General features: G+C 37.6%; 1 protein-coding gene across 7 annotated transcripts in view; it reads right to left on the reverse strand.

Annotated features, from left to right (window-relative positions):
- Positions 1-21005, reverse strand: part of SMYD3 (SET and MYND domain containing 3) — a 393064-nt gene that overhangs the window by 86643 nt on the left and 285416 nt on the right. The gene's annotated exons all lie outside the window — the stretch shown is intronic.

The raw sequence follows: 21005 nt of genomic DNA on the forward strand, positions 1-21005 counted from the left end.
AGTTGATATAGCCCTACCCCAAGCTATCAGACTGAAGTTTCTTGGTGTTCACCTCCAAGACTGATCAGTACTTTGCAAATGACTGCAAGTATCGTTTTCACTGGCATAAACAAGCGCCAGGACTCAGTTCCTCATGTATTTTTTACATATCTGGTTTTGGGGGTTTTTTTGTTTGTTTGTTTTTTAGGGTTTTTTTTTTAAACAATGATTTTTATTTTATTTTTTAGATAACGTGTTGGTCAGTTATCAATGACATGATAACACTACATTTTATGTAGAAAAACATTGCATGATACTTCATATACCAGAAAAGTCCCAGGTCTCTTCTGCATAACATTAGATTGTTAATATCATTAATTCCTGTTAGAACAGAAAATGACTTAGAGTAGGATTTGGCAGATGTGAAAGTTGCAATTTTATCCATAGAGTAATCGTCCAGAACAGTAAATGCACACCTCTATTTTAAAGAGGTACACTAAACAATTCAACAGTATATCTAATCCTCTACATTGACAAATTATTATTTATGAGAACATTAACCTTAGCTGAAAATGAAATCCTCTTTCAAAATTTCTCACAAATTCTGATGGCAACGTTAATTTAAATAAATGTACATGCAGTAGGGCATGTGTTTTTTTTAATGGTTAGACAATACTTTGATTAGTCTGTTATTTATGTAACCCATTCAAATGTTCCTGATCAATTACCAAAATCATACATCTTAATTACTTCTTTCCTGCTGGCATTGGATATAAAGGGTCAGACAGCTTCTGAGCAAAGATTAGTCCATTTAAAGTGGCAATTATCCTGGTTCTAAAAATATTGACTTGATTTTGGTGTTATTGAAAAAATAATGCCTTCCAGGTAAAAGAGAAAGAAAGTAAGCTTATGTGAACCTTAATGCTCTCCAACAGATTATGAAGTAGCAGAGGTCAAACATCTCTTAGAACTAAATGAATCCCTCTTCCTTGCAAATCTCCTATTATTACCATAAAATGTTTATATTAACAATATCTAATTTTGACTTCTGTAGTTATAGACTTTCACCATTTTCTATTAAAGGCATGTATTCTATTATGTGAAAAGTTTTACACACAGAAGTAGCAATAGTTTTATTTTTCCCTTTTCTTAAACATGCATTAGCTTTTTATACCAGGATATATACAAAGAAAAATGTGAGATGAATGGATGCTCTGAGATTCAGACATCAAGAGCTTCTTACAAGATAGTTTGCCACACACAGTCTGTTTTAGATACTTTTACAGTATGCAGTTGCATCTCAATATCAGTGAGGAAGTGAGATTAATTTCTAATTATTTGCAGTTTCAGATATGAGACTGGGAATCCAAAGTACACAGGACCAGATCTAAAAAGGTATTTACATATGTAAACACATGCAGAAGTCTAACTGGTCTCATAAACTTTGAGCTACATGATAATCCTACCAGATTTTCAGGTGCTCTGAGGTGTGATTAACCTCTTTGGAGACAATCTTTCCCCCCTTTTAAACTCAGGTATGAAAAGAAAAAAAGAGTGATACACACATAAAGTGCCCTACAGATAGTAACCTCTGTTACGGATGCTTTCTGTCCTCAGCAAATGAAGAGGGAGGAATTGCTGGTAGTGGGAGGAAGATCTCGTCATTCAAGATATAAGAAATTCTGATTTAATGACAACCCTCCACGGACAGTTAGCAGCTGGTGACAGGTATCAAATATAAAATCTTCATAGTCTATCAAGTGAGGATGGGTTGGTTTTTGTTTTCTTTAAGATTTGTAACAAAGTCTCTAAAAATCTACCGAATCTTCATTTCTATTTACATAAACTTTTAGGAGCTTTTAAATCTCAGTTAAAGAGTAGTCCTACCAAGGGGAGCTCTGAGATTTCAATCCAAAAGTCCACCACAGGAGTTGATGTTGCAGACCACATCTGAAAAAAATCTATTTTCCTAGCTTCCCAGGATTCACAGATGTAGCTGAAATAAATCTGGAGCATTTAACACTGCTTCAGGAGAGCACAGATAAGGTGCTTGTTCCTGAGGCACTTGTTTATGGATCAAAAGTTGGAACTGGAAGTGGAAGTTAACTAATTCCATTTCGGGGGGGGGGGGGGGCGGGGCGGAAAACCAAAACAAAAACTAGGGAAAACAAACAATGTCATTGTCATGCATCACAGTATTTCCTTTAGGTTTCATCGTCACCATGTGCTGTCTTTTTTCTGCTTAACTGACCCACCTTTTCTTTATACTATAATCAAGTTCTGATTCTGTGTGATCCCAATTTTAAAATAAGAAAGAATAAATAATTCTCAGCAATCTGGCACTTCAAGAAATAGGTTCTTTCTTACAAAGGCATGGCCCTTGTCATCTTAACTCTTGCAGGATCACTTATCTCAGTTATTTAATTTGTGGTGTTGTTCAGCTTGTCCCTTCTGATTTTTCTAAAAACTCCTATCAGCTACAGAGCACTAAAATTGCATATCCATATACAGAGACAGAACAGAGTACTCACAAAGGTTGTTATACTCACAGATAAGGGAAAATACCCACATATTTCAAAACTCCAAAGCTGCAAAGATGAATTCCTTGCCATTTCTAAAATTTCTGGGCAACCCCAGGCACTGCTACAGGCTGGGCAGAGAAGAGATTCAGAGCAGCCCTGCAGAAAAGGACTTGGGGGTGTTGGTTGACGAAAAGCTTAACATGAGCCGGCAGTGTGCACTTGCAGCCCAGAAAGCCAACCGTATCCTGGGCTGCATCAAAAGAAGCGTGACCAGCAGGTCGAAGGAGGTGATCCTGCCCCTCTACTCTGCTCTTGTGAGACCCCACTTGGAGTACTGCGTACAGTTCTGGTGTCCTCAACATAAAAAGGACATGGAGCTGTTGGAGCGAGTCCAGAGGAGGGCCACGAGGATGATAAGAGGGCTGGAGCACCTCCCATATGAAGACAGGCTGAGGAAGTTGGGGCTGTTCAGCCTGGAGAAGAGAAGGCTGCGTGGTGACCTCATAGCAGCCTTCCAGTATCTGAAGGGGGTCTACAAGGATGCTGGGGAGGGACTCTTCCTTAGGGACTGTAGTGGTAGGACAAGGGGTAATGGGTTCAAACTTAAACAGAGGAAGTTTAGATTAGATATAAGGAAGAAGTTCTTTACAGTGAGGGTGGTGAAGCACTGGAATGGGTTGCCCAGGGAGGTTGTGGATGCTTCATCCCTGGCAGTGTTCAAGGCCAGGTTGGACAGAGCCTTGAGCCACATGGTTTAGGGCAAGGTGTCCCTGCCCATGGCAGGGGGGTTGGAACTAGATGATCTTAAGGTCCTTTCCAACCCTTACGATTCTATGATTCTATGATTCTATAACACATCTCCCAACATGAGAACCGAGGGCAAACTCTCAGGGGAGAGCCACAGACTTTACAGACCTCCACAATGAAAAACTTACTTAGGAGTATCCTAGAGCTCTTCCAGGCTTATCATCCTAGCCTGACTGACCACACGGCTCACTAACAATTTAAAGAATCAATTTTCAGTGCTTGAGTTGGCTCCATGGCAATAAATTCTTCATGTTTATTTAAAAGCAGCAGCTATTTCAAACAACAAACAGTATTATATAAACTGATTGAATTAAGTAAAAAGAGTTTCTCTTTTGAGACACTGCACATGTTTTAGAGGGGTATCCTGTACTCAGTAAGGTAACCCAAGTAGAAGACATAATCTTTCCCAGACTGACAAACACACAGAGAGTAAACAAATTTTACTGACTGGCCATTATTCTCAGGCATACTTTATCAGCAAACAAAAAATACTGCAATCCGTTAAAATCCCTTTCCCCTCCGAGTGACACATGAAAACTCTGTAAATTTACCTCATAAGGAGGTCTCTGTTCTCAAGATGTCTGGAGCTACTGTCTGAGCAATCTCTGCCTCTCCCAGATGCACAGTCTAGTGGACAGCCATGAAGATTTATTTCGGTGTTTGCATTTTACAGGATATGAAGGCTTCAGTTTGGCAACATAACGAGTTGAATTTGCTTTCAGTTCATATTGCTTTATACTATGGATTTGCATTTGGATTAAATAAAACAGACTCAGACATGATAGCAGGACATTCTAGATTTGGAATTTCAGACACTAAGAAAACGAAAAATGTCAATAAGGGAGTATGAAGAAAAAAACCCAAACCAAATCATTAGTGCCTAACGCTGAACAGATCAAATCACAAACACCATGACTAATGATCGATCATTTTGTCCTCAATGTGTTTTTCCTGTATGTTACTGTAACACAGTGAGGCAGCTCCTACAACATATGTAAGAAGCCCTCACAATAAGGAATACCAAATGTTATCTTGCACTGATGGGGTCAATGTCATTTTCAGCTTTTATAGACAATGACTCCAGCCATCTCTGTAAATGGTGTGTCACAGCTGGTGTATTCTAACCCACCACCTGGAAGAACACTTTTTTTCCCTAATTTATGAACCCAATATAATGTAAATTAAAGATATTAAAAAGCCTTCATGGATTATTAAGTTTCTCATTCACACCAAAGCTGGCTGAGTATTCCTGGTCACTTGCAAATATTTAATAAAATGTGCAGTAACCAGTTCTCATGTTAACAGTCTTCTCAAGAAACTCAAATATTATCCAGGAGGAAGGGGTGGGCAGAAAATACTATGCAAGGGGCACACTAATTCAAATGACCAAGACATACCCCAGAGACCTTCTAGCACCACTACATCTCACTATAACTTTGCACTGACAGCTCTTTCCCACTCGAGGATGAGCAGATACCAGGCACAGACGGTTGATAGATCTCAAATCTGCTAATGGCTTCATTTGGCACATGGAGCACTAGAGCAACAGTGCTAAACACAGCAACAGTGCTAAACTGTAAATGCACAGTATGCCATGTGAGTGACAGACATGTCAAGCCTCTGAGTGCATTTCACTCAGGTGCTTGTGGCCACAGCCCATGACACCCAGGCTTCCCATGCAGTCAGAGCTTGCTCTGAAACCACAGCTCTGTCCACTGGACAGGATATTACAGAAGGAGAGAGGAGACAGGACAAGGTGGGAAGGCATCTGCTACCAGAATGGCATGCTGAAAGGAGCCCTGTTACAAGGCACATTTGCAAACAAGACCTTTGAGTCTTACATATACACGCTTGCATGTTTTACTAAATCAGGAATTTTCAATCCAATTCTACATTGCATTGTACTTTGTACTTGAGACCTACCTACTGGCTTCCACAGGAATCACAGAACCAGAATTAGATGAGAAACATCAGAAGGATCAAAATAAACTAAGGAAAAAAAATGATTCTTTGGTGGTTTGTTCCAGACAGAAATCAAAACATCTTAGTATGGCTTTGGGAAAGCTTTGCCTTATTTAGATTTTCAGACTAAGGAAAGGGGACTAGTACTTAACTGTTTGTGACAATTGCTCAGAAGCCAAATTTTGCTGCAATACCATGAAATCTGGAGAAGTTACATTTCTTTCACACCGTGACTGAACTCATAAATATTTTATTTTACTTCAAGAACAATCTGTCCTACTAATCTTCTGTGACAAAATATCAATGTTTTTGCTGAATTAGAGACTACTATTACTTTAGAGCTAATTACAGTAAAGCTGTGTGTTTCTGACTGTTAGATCTTCATCTTAAGTCTTTGGAGATCTTTCTTCACCTCAACTATCGATATTTCAGGCCTTTTTTGCTATCTTAGCATGTAAGTTTCTGTCAAGTGTGCAGAAAACAGGTATCCATTGAAAAGGGCTGTCACCACGTACAAGGTAGCAGACCAGAAATTTGGCCTGACGTTAACAGATGATTTAATGTTAACTGTGCTTCAGGCACCCCTTTTTAGTAGTCAGTCAAGTGGTGCAGTTTTGATTGGAATGGAATGAAAATAGGTCATGGCAAATTACCTCCTCTCTTCTTAACCCCAAACATACTTCACCTATCTTTCAAATAAAAATACTTAGCCATGCAGGTAAATATATTTGACTACTAAGAATTTAAAAGCCATCATCACCAGGACAAATGTTATGTTTGATATAGGCACTTTTTTTTTTTTTTAAGAGTATGCAAGGTGTAGTCATAAACACGAGACTTGAAAAGGTAAAGCCTGAAACATGCAAAAATATTGCACTCTTTGAGTAACATGAAATAACTTGAAGTTTTGTAGGACTCCCATTAAAAGTTTTGTGCAAGCTGTCCTAACCTTTTCACGAATTTCTCCTCTGACAACAGTCAGCAAGTCTCATGTCCCATTTGGTGAAATTCTAGCTTTTACCCAGCTCTGCAAATGTTATTATTCCTGCTTTTTGGAACAGAACTGAAATTGATCTATTTCTGGAGCAGAACTGGAGAGAGAGCTGCAAAGCCACTAATGGATCACATTACAGTGTGCTTGCAGCATTTGGCATTATTAATTGGAGTGGAGTAGAGGCATGACATCCTTCTTTTCATCCTCATTTTCCTACTGGTAACTCCACTCCTGTGAAATGGGGCAGAGTTATTAACTTGATGTCAAGAGCCACTGCGTGTCAGCCTATTGAAAACAAACTGTTTGTTTACCAAATGAGATCAAACTTCTAGGCAGCCTAAGTTAGGTGAGATGAAACCTAGCCTGAGTGTTTGAGGGTTTACCGACTTTATTCTCACAGAAGAAATAGAATTGTTATTCCTTCTGGAGGTGCTTGTTGAGCTAGAACTTCAAGCATATTTACCTCTTGAAGTTCATCATAAGCCTCTGGATTTGGTGTATTGGGCTTAGTGGATTTTTTTCCTCTCTTTCCTCTTCCCTTTTTCACTCTTTAAATACTGCCCAACAATATGTTTTCTACTGGGGGCAGAAGCAGATAAAAACATGGGTGAAACATTTTTCATACAATTTCTTTAAAATTGTTCCCACTAGGAAATTTCTGAAAGCACGAAAGCTAAGAATGTTTATAGAGGAGGAAATTTCAAAAAGAGTAAAAAAAAAAAAAAAAAAAAGAAAAGTATCTTCCAAAATGTGATGGCATATTTTTAAATCTTGAAAACTTAAACTAATAAAAGGCTTGATTTTGAAAGTTCTTTTGAAAAGGGCAGGGGAAAAAAAAAAAAAAAAAGGATTAGTTTAGAAATGTGGAAAGCTTTTTTTGTTATTGTTTTGAGGAAAACCCCACATTTTTTTCTCTTTTTTTTTTCATAAGTAGCACGAGTGTTTTTGAACCAGCTCTAGTCTTACTTTGCCACTTGAGTTACAGCCTAAACCAGAGATGACTGGGGAGTTTTAGAATTGAAACTAAGACCTTGTTTTTCTTAGTCTGATGAAAAAAAATGCACAGAAACCACTCATGCCAGCATATGACACTGTAAACCCGTATGTGTCCATGACCACTGCAAATCAATTGTCAACTACAATCTGCTTTGGTTTGTATTAACCAGACAAAAGTTCAGGTTCTCGAAATGTTTGCACGTCAAGGCCCAAAAGAATACTGATATCACTGCCAGTCCCTTCCATTTTTCTTATGTCCTTTCCCTATAGATAAACTACTACTACTTTTCTTTTGACAGACAGTTTATAAAAAGTATTGTTCTTTTTAGCAAATTATTGAAGAAAAAGAATTAAAAAGTATTTAAGTTATTTAGATGCAATTTATTTTTCAACTTACTATTCAAACTGAGTGACATTACTACTTCTAAAAATCAGGGGGCCAGACATACCCTTCTGTAAATCCATCACCATCAGCGGTCTAAACCACCTTTCTCCCAATTAAAGACCATTGGAAATTGGTAAGGCAAAAGGCAACATGCACTGTGTTCTTCCATATTGCTGGCAGGTCAAACATCTACTGAGAGCAGGTCATTTAAATTACATGCAAAAGTATAATTTGAAAATTATATGAGCTGTTCACAAAATGCCAATGTAGAATTTTATAAATAAAATAATGTCCTTTTAAGCTTTTTAGCACTTGATTAACACATGCCTGTAAAATGGTTTTGAACTCACCCTTATGCCTTCCTTCCACAGACAGCATAGGAACAGCATTGTCAGATATATGACTGATGATACTGTACCACAGAAAGTGTTCTGCATGAGATAGGCTAAAACTGCCTGAGGCCAGTGAAAAGGAGTAGAGCACCAGCTGATATTCATCAAATATATTAAGCCCAGGTGGCAATTTGAAGTTTAACAGGACAAACATTAAAACTGTGAAACTAAAAGCCCACTATGTATTTAACCCTGAAACACACAAGTGATTGCCTTAATGAGAGGTCTTTGGGAGGAAAAAAGAGTAACTGCCTATTAAAGGCACCAAAGAGATGGTTAAATTCAGACCACAGTTCTAGAGCCCTTTCTGACTGAAAGGAAAACCTGACTGCACTGTGAGCATGTGTGCTGGCACAGCAGGGCAAATATGACCATATCAGAAAATAGCAGGATATGAAATAGCAGAAAATAGAAGTCAAACTCCATTTCCTTCTCCGGACAACATAGAACAGTATTACATTTAACGCAAAGATGTGATGTGATACACAGAACAAATTAAAGCTAAAGGAGTAATTTTGAGGCCTGTATAACTCAAGTAGTCAGTATTCAAGGAGTTCTTGGATTTCTATAAGATGTGTGCATTCTTAGTAACTCTGGAAAATCAACTCCCCAAGGGTTTTCAACCAGCATTCTTCTTTTTTTCCTACATCTTTTTTTTTTTTTTTTTTTTTTTTTTTTGGCTATTTCAAATATTGCTCTGATCAGGAAACAGTTGAAATAATTTAATTTTTGGAATTCCGCAACATTAGACGTGTTTAGTCTCAACACAGTACATACGTTTCTAGTTACTGTGAGGCATAGCTTTCATGCTGATGCCACTCATTTTCTTATTCCCACAGCGCTAGTCTGACAGTCTTGGGCAATCCTATTTGATGATAAACCACAGTAAGTCAATGACTTCTAACAATACCAAAGACAATTTGCTAGCAGTGTGCACTATATTTGACGATATTGGGAAATGACAGGGAGTTAAGTCAGAAAACAAAACAAAACAATCCTTTGGATCCACAGGGCGCATTTGGCACCCAGGATCTAAACCAAAGCATCTCAGTGCTGCATTTCCCATTGGTAGGACAGAGTGGGGCATTTTGCTTGAAGAGGCTCTGGATGCTATGACCTGCTCCATTCAGAAATGCCTGGTTAGTTGGTGCTGAATAAGAAGAACCTCCCTTTCACCTTTTGGTTTTATTTCTTTTTGATTTTTGTAAGTACTAGTAGAGAAAAGAAAAAATAATTATTTACTCTGAAATAAGCTTATAAATTAAGCCTAACAAAGAATTCCTTGTCAATGTGACATCAGACAATAAGTTGACAAAAGAAGTGTAAAATAACCATATTGAGAGAAGCTTTTATTAGAATAGCTAGAATCATAGCTTGCGGAAAAAGCCAGGAAAAAGCCAAACTCCTATGTGTGCTTCCTACTTAGTAACCTCTCTTAAGGTACACAGACTGTAAATTGGTGAGAAAATGGTCAAATAATTGCATTATTTGATCTTTCACTCATAAAAAAAATAAAATTAAAAAGTCTCTATCAGATATCTTGGAAATATAGAAATAAAGGAAGGTTAGACAAACACTGCACTGAGCTCACAGTTCAAATGCTTGCGAAATCTGTGAACTAAAGTTCACAGACCTGTACGTAATTGCTGTCTACAGGAAATACTTGCATTAGCAAAAGAATTTTCTCTTCACTCCTTCACCTTCGCCCTTCCACAAACTCAAACAGCAAAGAAACCTTTCTGAGATGAACAGGACTTTACCCAGACCTATGAGATGAACTAGATCTAAGAGAAAGGAACAGAATCTGACAACTTCTTAAAGATCATTTTAACAAGTATTAAATGATAAAGGATATACTTTCATACAAATAAGCTTGAGAGGAAAAAAAAAAAAGAAATTATCCACTCCCTGTTCATTTGTTCTTGTTTAGAATCCCCACTGGATTTTTTATTTTTTTTTTTAAGCTTGTAACACAAATGAGAGCATAAAATTTGCACTTCTATTAATGTAAATTGGCAGTTACTTCACTGGAACCAGATGAGTTACACAGAACAATTAGGTAGGAAGAAGATTCACAAGTTGAACTAGAATTAAAATTTCTGTGAGCATTGAAATTGGGTGATCTAACTCCCTGTGGTTAAAATTCTGTACATTTCAGACAAAACAAATCCTTGCTATTAAACATCTGCAAACCTTGTGTTGCTTAATTCTTAACCTACACTATTCACCACAAAAGCCTCACCTTCCCACTAAATACTAAAATAAAAAGACAGAAAATTTAAAAAAAAAAAAAAAAAAAAAAAAGAGAACACCACACAGTAGATGTGATATCATTATCACAGCTTGACTAGTCAAACTGGAAAGCTGACCTAACAGTTTAAAAATAACACGCAATTTTGTTTCACTCTTTTTTTGCCCCTAGCTTGAAAGGCACTGAATCTTTGCCATTATAAAAAATGTCTGTGTTTTCCCAGCATTCAAATGATATATTGCTATTTACAAAGTGACTGCCATAACTATGTATTGTTTCGTGTGAAAGTGACACTTTTGCCTTCCAACAAGTATCAATATTTCTTTATAGGAAAAGCTGTATCATCCTTCATCATATGTGCAAGACCAGGAAAATAAATATCACTAGTATACCCTGGAAAGCTGATGCATACGAATACGCTTTAATTTTGTTTCCTTCCTCTTACAAGTTTTAAGCCAATTTAATCGTTTTCACAACCCAGATTCAAGATTTCAGAAACCTGAAGAACAGACACAATCTCTACATTTCAAGGTCCCAACATTAACTACAGTCTGAGAAAATTATAATGCTTTTGTGTTACATATTTCAAGCAAGAAAGATGGCCGAGATGGCTGTGCTGGCTTTACAAAGGTAGGTACAGATTTACAAAATACTCCTTTGATTCACAACACTCTCCTAGTGCTTCATGTTATTTTTTTCGGATATGCAGATTTGCTCTCAACAAATCTGTATCTACAGTTTTCATACTCCTTAGCTTGAGCTTTTGTTTTTGGTTTTTCTTTGCTTTGTGCAAACCAGATCTTTGCATATACCCAAGACAAGCAAACCAGTTAGATAAACAGCGACTTCAGCAAGTTACAAGGAGCAGCTGGCATTTCTATTACGCCTGACAAAACCCAGCATGACAGGAAAGAACATACTAATTTTTGGTCACAACAATGCAAGTAGATCCTAGCAAATTCCTCACCTAAAACTCTAGGTTTATACCTTGAAACAATCTCAAAAACATCACAGAAACAAAGAAAGAGCAAAACTGGATCAGAAATATGAATCACAAGGCATGAGGTTATTCAAATCTACTGTTGCATTTCTTCTCACAGTTTGCATTTTGACGCTGACTTTCCTCCTTAAGTTCATACTGGTTTTTTACCCAAGCACAATGTCAAAAATGTACATGCCAAAATGCATTCTTCCTTGATGAACTAAGACCTTTAAAATCCAATATTCTGGCCATGATTATTTAAGAGCACATTTTCCTTTCGTCTGGGAATTGTCTCCCAACTGCCTATGAAAACTTTACCTTTAAATTGCTGTACTTTAATGAATAGAATGAGGTAAAACTATAAAATAATTCCTAAACCCTAGACATTTCACCCAGAGGATCCATTCATGATACAATAAGAATTTAAAACAAAAATTGCAATGTCACACTAGGTAAGGTTTCATTGTTAGCTGTTGTTATGACAGCCATATGAGAACAAAGTAAACTCATGCCTTTTTTTCACAAACAAATGTGGAAACAATTCTCTTTTTTATATGTTATGACAGATAAGAGTAATTTGTTCCATTAATAACTGCTAAAGTTACAATTAAAACATATTTTTAAAGTATTTTACATGCTGTGCTACTCTTGGCTATTCATCTCAAATTTAAATCAGTGCGTGAAATGATAAAATTGTAATCTTTAGGTCATCTATCAAGAATTTAAAATATCAGGATACCAAATAGTTCCACTTTTTTTTTTTTTTTTTTTAATATTGAGCTCATCCTAATGAAAATGCACAACATATTGAAAGTTTAACTCAAAGAATGATCTATTCTTTGTAACCAGTCTTTCCAGGCTGAGTTCCAGTGTTTTCTAATAGACAGTAAGTCATATCACCTCCTCAGTGAAGCTGAAACAGGTACCCCTTTTCAACAGCAAGGCTCTTCCTAACTATGAATGAAGTGCCTATTTCTCTTAAACATCATTGTTACTATTTTTTGACATTTTATACTCGCAGTGATAGCAATGCATCCAACAGTCTTGATCGATCATTTAAATCAATTGCTCAGTTTGTATTAAAAACAAATATGTGAAAATTATCCCTTTGGACAAAATATAAAATTCTAAATCTGTTCCTCCAAACTACATTGACAACCATCCAGTTACACATCCACGATTTTTACCAAAGATAAGAAGCAGAAGAAGGAAAAGTAACAAAAACTATAAAATAACTGAATTAAGTGAAGAGAAATAAAATAGAAGCCAAAACTACAAGAGATAATGTATTCAAAAAACAAGTTCAAGCAGATAACTTCTTCATGAGCATTTGTTAACAGTGTGGTTGTGGAAAGAACATGGAGGAGAGGACCTGGCAAAATACCAGTCAAGGCCAACAGCGCTTAATTTCTACCACCTGTTATTCAAAGGTGTTACAACATGCAGGCTCCAATAGAATATAGGTAAATTTTTGTTTTAAAAATTATTACACATTTTAATTCACTCAGCAGTTCTAAGCAGCAATCTAGCTTTGACACAGAATGTGCCCATAAGTGCCTGCTGGTGTACTCTCAAAGATGACAGTGCAGTAGCTTTTGCCCCTTGTTGCAAATGCAGGGCTGAATTCAACCCCTTGAAGTTGAAGCCCCACCCTCCTGTGGATCTCAAGGTCCCTGACTCTCAGCCGCTCTCAGCAATTCACAAAAACTGCCTCTTACTAAGGAAGCCTTTATCTGTGGGACAACTGAGGCTACATAAATCATACACCTTACCTTGCAAAGGTGGCTGCGTAAATACTGGACTCCATTCACCGATCCCTTCTCACCCAGTCAGCACCTACACATAGAGATTGCGCTTTCAACTGTCCTATTGTAAGAATGAAAGAATGAAAACTTCCTTGATACCTTGACTGAATGATCGTCTGATGCTGCTTTACGAGTAGAAAGTTTGTCACCTAACTTTGCACACACTAGTCAACCATTTGAAGATGGAGAAATAAATCTTCATGCTTTGCTCTTGTGTGAGAAAGAAGCCCTGCCTATGCAAGTGCAAACAGAGAAGTTTCGTTATCAGCTGAGCTTTCTCACTGGCCTCAAAAGGGTGGCTCACAGGTTACAGCTGCCATGCCTTACCTGCAACCCTGTAAGTCACCTTGCAATCCACACCCCATGAATGGTTCATTCATTTACTTAAGTATTGCTATTCTAATTGTAACTAGTTGTGTCTTAATGGGTCTAAAGACTCTGCAATGTAACTACTGTAAAAAAAGGTAATTTTAACTTTAAACTTATTTTTTATTGAATAGACATGCGATTTTCATGCAGAATCTGGCCACTGGGAGGACTCCCAAAGAAGAAGAGTCAGAGACAACCCCAGGACCTGTGCATGAGATGGGAACATAACAGTAACAATTGTATAGGGTGCCTTTTTTGAACGTTGCTTACTGGTAAATGTGTCACTTAGTAATACTTGACAATATTTAATGAAATGAATGCAGAAGTCTTTTACCAGAGGAAACATGTTAAAGCAAGAAACCAAGTGAAGCATGCTCAGTCTTGATAACTAAATAATGATCTGTTTGTTTGTCAATACTTCCATGAGACTGGGCAACAACAGCAAAGAGCAGGTAAGCTGACCAGGCTTTACGAGAGATGCATTAGTACTGGCATGTGGGGAGATAGAAGCAGGGATGCTTTTGTCAAAACAAAAATAGTGATTGAATTGCTACATAAAAGCCGTTATTCAAAAAGCCCTATCTATACAGATCTGACAAATCTGTTCCAAGACATATAAAGAGATGATTGCAAAATAAATCTCACTGATCTTTACACAGACTTCACTATGCCAGATCTGTGTGCATGACTATGAACGTACTTCCATGCCACTTCATGTGTTTGTCTAAAAAAAGACTTGTTATTTAACAATACAGCCTTTGGCAGAAATTTAGCCATAAAGCCACACATTTTGCAAACCAAGTATCCATAGTAACTAACTGCACAATAATTGAATTTGGGTATTATCCATTTCAAAATTATTCACAAACAAAAAAGCTACACACTTGAATTAATAAACATCTAAGCCTGTACATCCCCTTCATTTCCATGAGTAAAAATGTTTATCCTAATTAGAGCAGAGCAAATAATTTTCAACAAATCATTTACCCTCCAAAAGCAGTTTCCGTCTTTACTTTTGGAATCCCTGAAAGTAATTATAAATCTGCCATAATTCATTCAAAATCAGCTCAAATCTTTCTTTCTTGTTGTTGCTATTTTTTAATTCAATGAGCCAATCATGAACTAGGTAGTAAAAATTCATATTCAAATACTGAATACGTGACAGCCACAGAGTCTGCAGACAAATTGGCTGACTTAAAAACTGAAAATACTGTAGCTTATTGTGACTGCATTGCAGCATAGATGCTAAATGTAAATCACAATCCCAAAGACAAGCTGGAAGAAGCCCTGCTCTAGAATAGAAGCAATTAATAGCACAATGAATCTTGGAAAATATTTTTTAGCCCACACGGAGATTGTCATCCAGACCATCCTGAAAATTATTATTTTGGGAAGAAATTTTGCTTTTCTTCTCCCATTATCATCTCATTATTGGAATAAAAACTACTTACATGCTTTCTGAAAAGAATTGGGATCAAAAAATAATAATGCTTCAAACTCAGGAAGTAAAATAATGGAGCACTTCATCAGTAGGAAGGAATAAAAGGTAATGTTTTTGGAGATTCTTGCCTCATTGCAGCTTCTCACAGACCTTCTTTCCTGCTTGTCACTTTGGCAATTCACAGTTTTGTGGCTACAGTTTGAAACCAGAGTTCAGCAGGCCTGAAATACTGTTATTTATCTGTATATCTGTAGCTTTATATTTTTATTTGCTCCAGGACATCAAAAAATGTATAATATTAATTAGTTTAGCATTGCAACAACCCTGTGAAGAATGGAAATGAGGAACTGAATCATAAAGAAGTTGAATGTAACACTAAGGCCATGGAGCACATCAGCAGCAGTATGGCATAACAAAGAAATTTTTTTAGTCTTTGTATCATAGAATCATAGTATCATTTAGGTTGGAAAAGACCTTTAACATCGAGTCCAACTGCCAAAAGGTTTAAAGTTAAAAACTAAAAAAATCACCTTAATGTTCTTTGGAAAATAACAGAAGCATAAAATCCGTAGTTGAAATGGGATTCCTGGCTTTACATTTCCCTGCAGCACATGTTGATGGTGCCATGCTGCAGTACATCTGCAAGCACAGTGTTGGTCATGTTATGCCAGTTAAGGGGCCATGTATTATTTCATGTCTTCCGTCTTGGCTGCATGATGCTGTGAAATCAGCTGGTAGTCAGCTGGTAGTTCCAACATACTTCTCTGGTGCATTTTCAGTCTGTATTTGCATTTCTCCATTTATGCAGATTACTGCCACTACAGACCAAACTCATCACATACAAAATAAAAAAGTGAGCAACACAAAGTGGGGGAAAGAAATCCCCTCATCAGCCAAAGCACCAGAGAACTTTCAAAAGCTCAACCATGAATCAGAAAGGAAAGTCCCTGAAGAAATGGGGAGAGGAGCAACCAAACTAGCACAAAGAGGACACACAGCCCACCTCATCCGCTTCCTGCAGGGCATTCGCCATCCCGAACTCTGCAGCCTGCCTTGACAGTGGTGATTTTGCCTCTCGGCACCTGCTGTGCACCTGAAGGGGTGGGGAATGGCTTGCCTGGGCCACGCTGAGTGAGGGGGGGAAGCAGCGGCAGTGGGGGGCTGCCATGTCTACACCCTCAAATGCAGGTGACTCTTGTCAGACCAGGAAGGCATCTAGGAAGGTGAGACGGGCCCTGGCTGTCCCAAGGTCCTGGAGGACCACACAGTGGTCCCACCCCACACAGTGCCACTTTACATTATTTGCTTTCTCCTGTGAATCAGGTCACGGCTATGAAAAGCTTACAGTACTTCAGACATAATCACAACGGAAACATAATTATGCCAGCCTGACAGCAAATACCCTCTGTTCCTCCTCCTCACCCTCCATGACTGAGGAATACTCCCAACAAAATACTGCAGACAACAGGCTTAGTAGAAAACTAGTGCATAAACAGACATCTCACAAGAAAACAACACCAATTCTGGAACAATTTATTTTTTTTCACTCGAGAAAACTTGACAATATCTAAAAGCTGCCTTCTCCCTTTCCCTTCTCCCATAAGGAAATAGCCCTCAATAGTCAAAATTCTGATGTGACAGAAGAAAAACAAATCATCACTAACCGAGTATTTTCCAAAATTATACTCTTTGCATATTGAAAGCATGTGAAGTTTCTGGCCCCTATACAAGTTATCTATAGTGAATTTTAGGGGGGGTGGGGGGGGAAGTATTTTTTTGTCTGGAAAGTGAGAGAACTAATAAATGTAGGGCATATATAAATATATATAGGGAAACAATGCATGTGGGAAAATTGTGTGTATAGGAAAACATTCACTACTATTCATTTTCAGTGGATAGATAATATGAGTTGTTTTCTTGGAGTCATTGAAAGTGCACAATGAAATCTATGTTATTTGACACTTTAGGAGGAGCAGGTTGGGATAAATGGTAACTTATTTCCATGGACTGTTTTCACAGTAGGCCCCCAACTAGAGATTCTTAATTCAAACCCATATGCAACTTTTTAAAAACCACGAGAAAAATACATGATCTATTCTGGTTTTAGATCATGTACTCATTTTCTCAATTTTATATCATGTCTCAAAAATAATTTCAACACATTTCTGGTGCTCTGAAACCTTCATCGATGCTTTTACAGGTATGCATACTGCTGCCAACGTGTGATCTATAGCCTTCTGTGAATAATGCCCAAAGTACAAGTCTTTTTCAGGAAAATAAGGCAATTCTCATATAGTCACTTTGCATTGTCCTTCACACAAATCACAGTCTCACTGGAAATAAAAGTTTTCCCTTCTAGGTATAGTCCATAAGCCTCAATAACACCATCAACAAAAAAAAAAAAAAACCACAAATACTTGCATAATTCATGCTGCTTTCAGGAACTCTCCCTCCGTCTTCATGCAAGACATAGCTCAAAACAACTCTGTAGAAGCCATGAATTTAAAAGAGTGCAAAAGCGTCTACATTAGCAGACTACAAGCTTCCTTCTCAAGCAAATAAGGCTTTAACAAAAGTCTGACTTAGATGGCACCGGGCACCTAACCATATGTTTTACTCAGACAATATCTCTTCTGGAGATTATAACCAAAAGCATCTGTGGCTTAGACAAATCAGAGAAGAATATCCTCCATGGGAAGGAGGAAATGGGTTTGACATTGAAGACTTTAAGGATAATCTGTAAACTAGACTCAACTGCTGTTTTTTCATAAAATGCCATGTTGCAGAATCAACTATTTTACACAAACGCTTGTCTCATACAATTGTTGCTGTGGTACTGGAGAGCACATTTAACTTGAGTGAGCAATAACCTATATGAGGTTTGGGGAGTTTTCTGATTTTTTTTTCCAGGATTTTACTATTTGTAAGAAAATTTTTAGAATGAAGTCTCATTCTAAACTGGCATGAGTCAGGCACTTGGAGCTCAACCAGCTACATCACTACAAAGCACATACAACATCACAAATAAAGACGTTATCATAAAACTACGATAAATGTTTCTAACAGTGTTGCTAAACAGACTGCACATCATACGATTGGATTAATTTGATTTTTCAATTGCACAAATAACCAGAAGAACCCCTGCTGTAAACATACTTATAATGTAAACACGCTTATAGTGGTTAGACCCATCCAACTTGAGACCCAGTAGGTGCTGGCAGTACTGGACCAGTTCCTCAGCCATGCATCTCAGGACAATTCAAGCAGATTTCACATGGTACTGTTACAATTCATAACAGTGAAGGATCCATCAGACAGTGATGAAAATGTAAGTAGGAAGGAAACTGTTTGCTTTCTTTGTAATGTTAAATATTCTACCTAGGCCCAACTCATTTGATGAATTCTTTTTGTCTGAGATTCACTCTCGTTTCTTTTTGACAGGAATCTCTGTTAAGGTTAGGATGAATTAAACATTATCACAAGAAAGAAAATGGCAATAAGACCATTAATTGGTAATGACAGCATGATAGCATCCTTTTTTAATGTACAGAAGAACAATTGTCAAAATATGAATTCTCTGCTCTGAGAACATTAAGACATAAAACCAAACAACTCTTATGTGGACTTTAAGAAACATCATCAAATTGATTAAATAAAAATGTAGAAGATCTATCACAGAAGCTCTTGAGCTCCAAGACAGCTTTTCAAACCAGTTAACTCTCTGTCTGGAAGTAGAACAATTTTCTTATGCTTCTCTCAGACTGTGTGGGTGGATGAATGAAACCAAGTGCCTGTGAATCTCTCACAACGATACAATGTCTCTGGTCTCATGCTCTAACAGCATTTCTTGTTTTTTATAACCAACATGCCTGATGAATGATACAGTTTTCACCATCATTTTAAATATTCAAAAGAATGTGCATAATTGTTTTCTAAAAATACACCAGATGCAATCTCTGTCTAGGTTTTTAAACTGTCTAGCTGGAGCCCTACATTGGCAGCACCCACCGTAGGATCCGAGCACCTCCCAACTATCAGCCTGCACTCTGTATTCTGGAAGCCTGTCTCGTCCCAAAAGCTCCCTCAACAGCATATGTCCGTTTATGGTCCTATTCTGAAAATCCCTGTCTTCTGAGGGCAACTCTGTGGCTATGCAGAGGTTTACTGATATCCAAAACACTGTGCCTGTGCCAATCTATGTCTCAAAATGCACAAAGGAATCTTAAGTGAGTATTCTGGCTCATGCCTTGCTCTTTCTTCTAAAATGTGCCAACATTATATGTATACAGAGCCATTTAGGACAGAATAGCAAAACTTCTGAGACTTCCAAGAAAGTTCCCCTGCCCTTTGGTTGCTTCCCCATTTATTTTATTATGCTAATTACCGAATATAAAGACGTCAACATCTAACACGTTTACTCCAGTAAACGCAGAAAACTCAAAGGCAGTTGAGAGGGTGCAGAGGCCACACTGCCCCAGGAACAGTGTTCAATGCCCATGCCAGAACAACCATGCTGGCTGTTGTGCTGCCGTGCACCTGCACTGGAAACAGAATCTGAAGCCAGACGCAGCCTCCAGTGCCTTACACACACCCCTAAATAAAATTCATTTTCTGAAACATCTAACAGTCAAGTGTGTGAACTTGTATTGACACTGACAGATGAATCAGAGTTTTAGATAGCTTGTAAACAACTTCAAGCTTCATTGTAAAAAACAAAATCACCTAGGTATTTAAAATCATAGATTGTAAGGTATGGTCAGACAATCAGGTACTGCATAGTGACTTAAACTAGCATTAAATTAGCCAGAGTTTGCCTGCCATGAAATAGAAGCATGCAACAATCAGTCATTGCACCTCAGCTCAAGGGTGGCAACATCTTAAGACATTCTAACTCAATAATTTACAATCGTCTACTCACAATGCTAATTTACATGACATTGCTTCAGCAACTAGATTATGCAGGTTGCAAATGACCTGGAGGGATATTATTGTATTAGTTAAAATTTTAACAATGCAAGTAGGACAGGCCCTTGGCTATACACTCAGTCACAAATCATTATTCTAGTGGTGCAGAATGTAGAATACATAACATACAAAAAGGGCTTCCAGAAACTGTGGCACATCAGTAAAAATATACCAGCTACTGCCTTCCTGAATTTCTTTTTTTTTGCTATGTCATGTAAGAAAATAAAACAAGAAGTTAGCAAATATAGAAAGACAGTGATAAATACAGTGAGTGAGAGAAAAGACATGGTGGTGTTTGGCTAAAATGCTCACTAACTGTTGCAGTAAAGGAAGAGTAACTGGGAATCTGAACTCCAATTTTCAAATCTCTGACTTGCAGCACACTTCCTCTGTGGCTTTGGGCAAACCGCTTACCCTCTCCATGACCCAGAGCTCTGCATTTAATAGCAATAGTCTGGTCTAACACTACAGCTCTGTATCCCTGTTTTCTTTGTTTTCTCCTTGTACTGTGAATATTACAATATCATTTCATAAGAATGTGATGCAACAACAACAAAAATAGACCCTTTGTTCTTGTTTCCTACAACTTGCCCTAATGTTAACACCCTGTTTTCTGCACTAAATAAGCCCAGAGCCTAACTACAGCCAAACCTCTTGGAATGTAAAGTCTGTTCATCTGACGCAAACCCAAGCGAGCTAAATATCAGTGTTTCAAGCATATCTGAACTGCTAAACAGAATTAACTGACTTTGATTAGACTGTTTCATATGGTTGACAGACAGATGCCAATTTCTCACTGTGTCATAAAAGTGTACATCTGCCTGAAAAAGATATACAGAGGTCTTTCTTCGACTGTTTTGGATAATTCTGCCTTCTGTTTTTTATTTGTAAAAACAATCACCTTCTGAAATGTTGCTTAATCGACTGTGATTTCCAATTAGTCTAGGGAAGAAAACAGCAGGTTTTCTTAAACGTAGCTTTACAAGGGAGCAGCGTCTTGAGTGACAGATAAAATTACTACAGCTTATTGTAAATGAAGTATTCATCAGTGAAATATTGTTTTAACTCAATTATACTTCTATCCAAGGCGGGGGGGGGGGGGGGGGAGCAGAAGTAGAAACATCAAACATCAAGTGCTTAAAGTAAATCTCCGTG

This window comes from Strigops habroptila, chromosome 10 (assembly GCF_004027225.2).
Source record: "Strigops habroptila isolate Jane chromosome 10, bStrHab1.2.pri, whole genome shotgun sequence".
NCBI classification, from domain to species: domain Eukaryota; kingdom Metazoa; phylum Chordata; class Aves; order Psittaciformes; family Psittacidae; genus Strigops; species Strigops habroptila.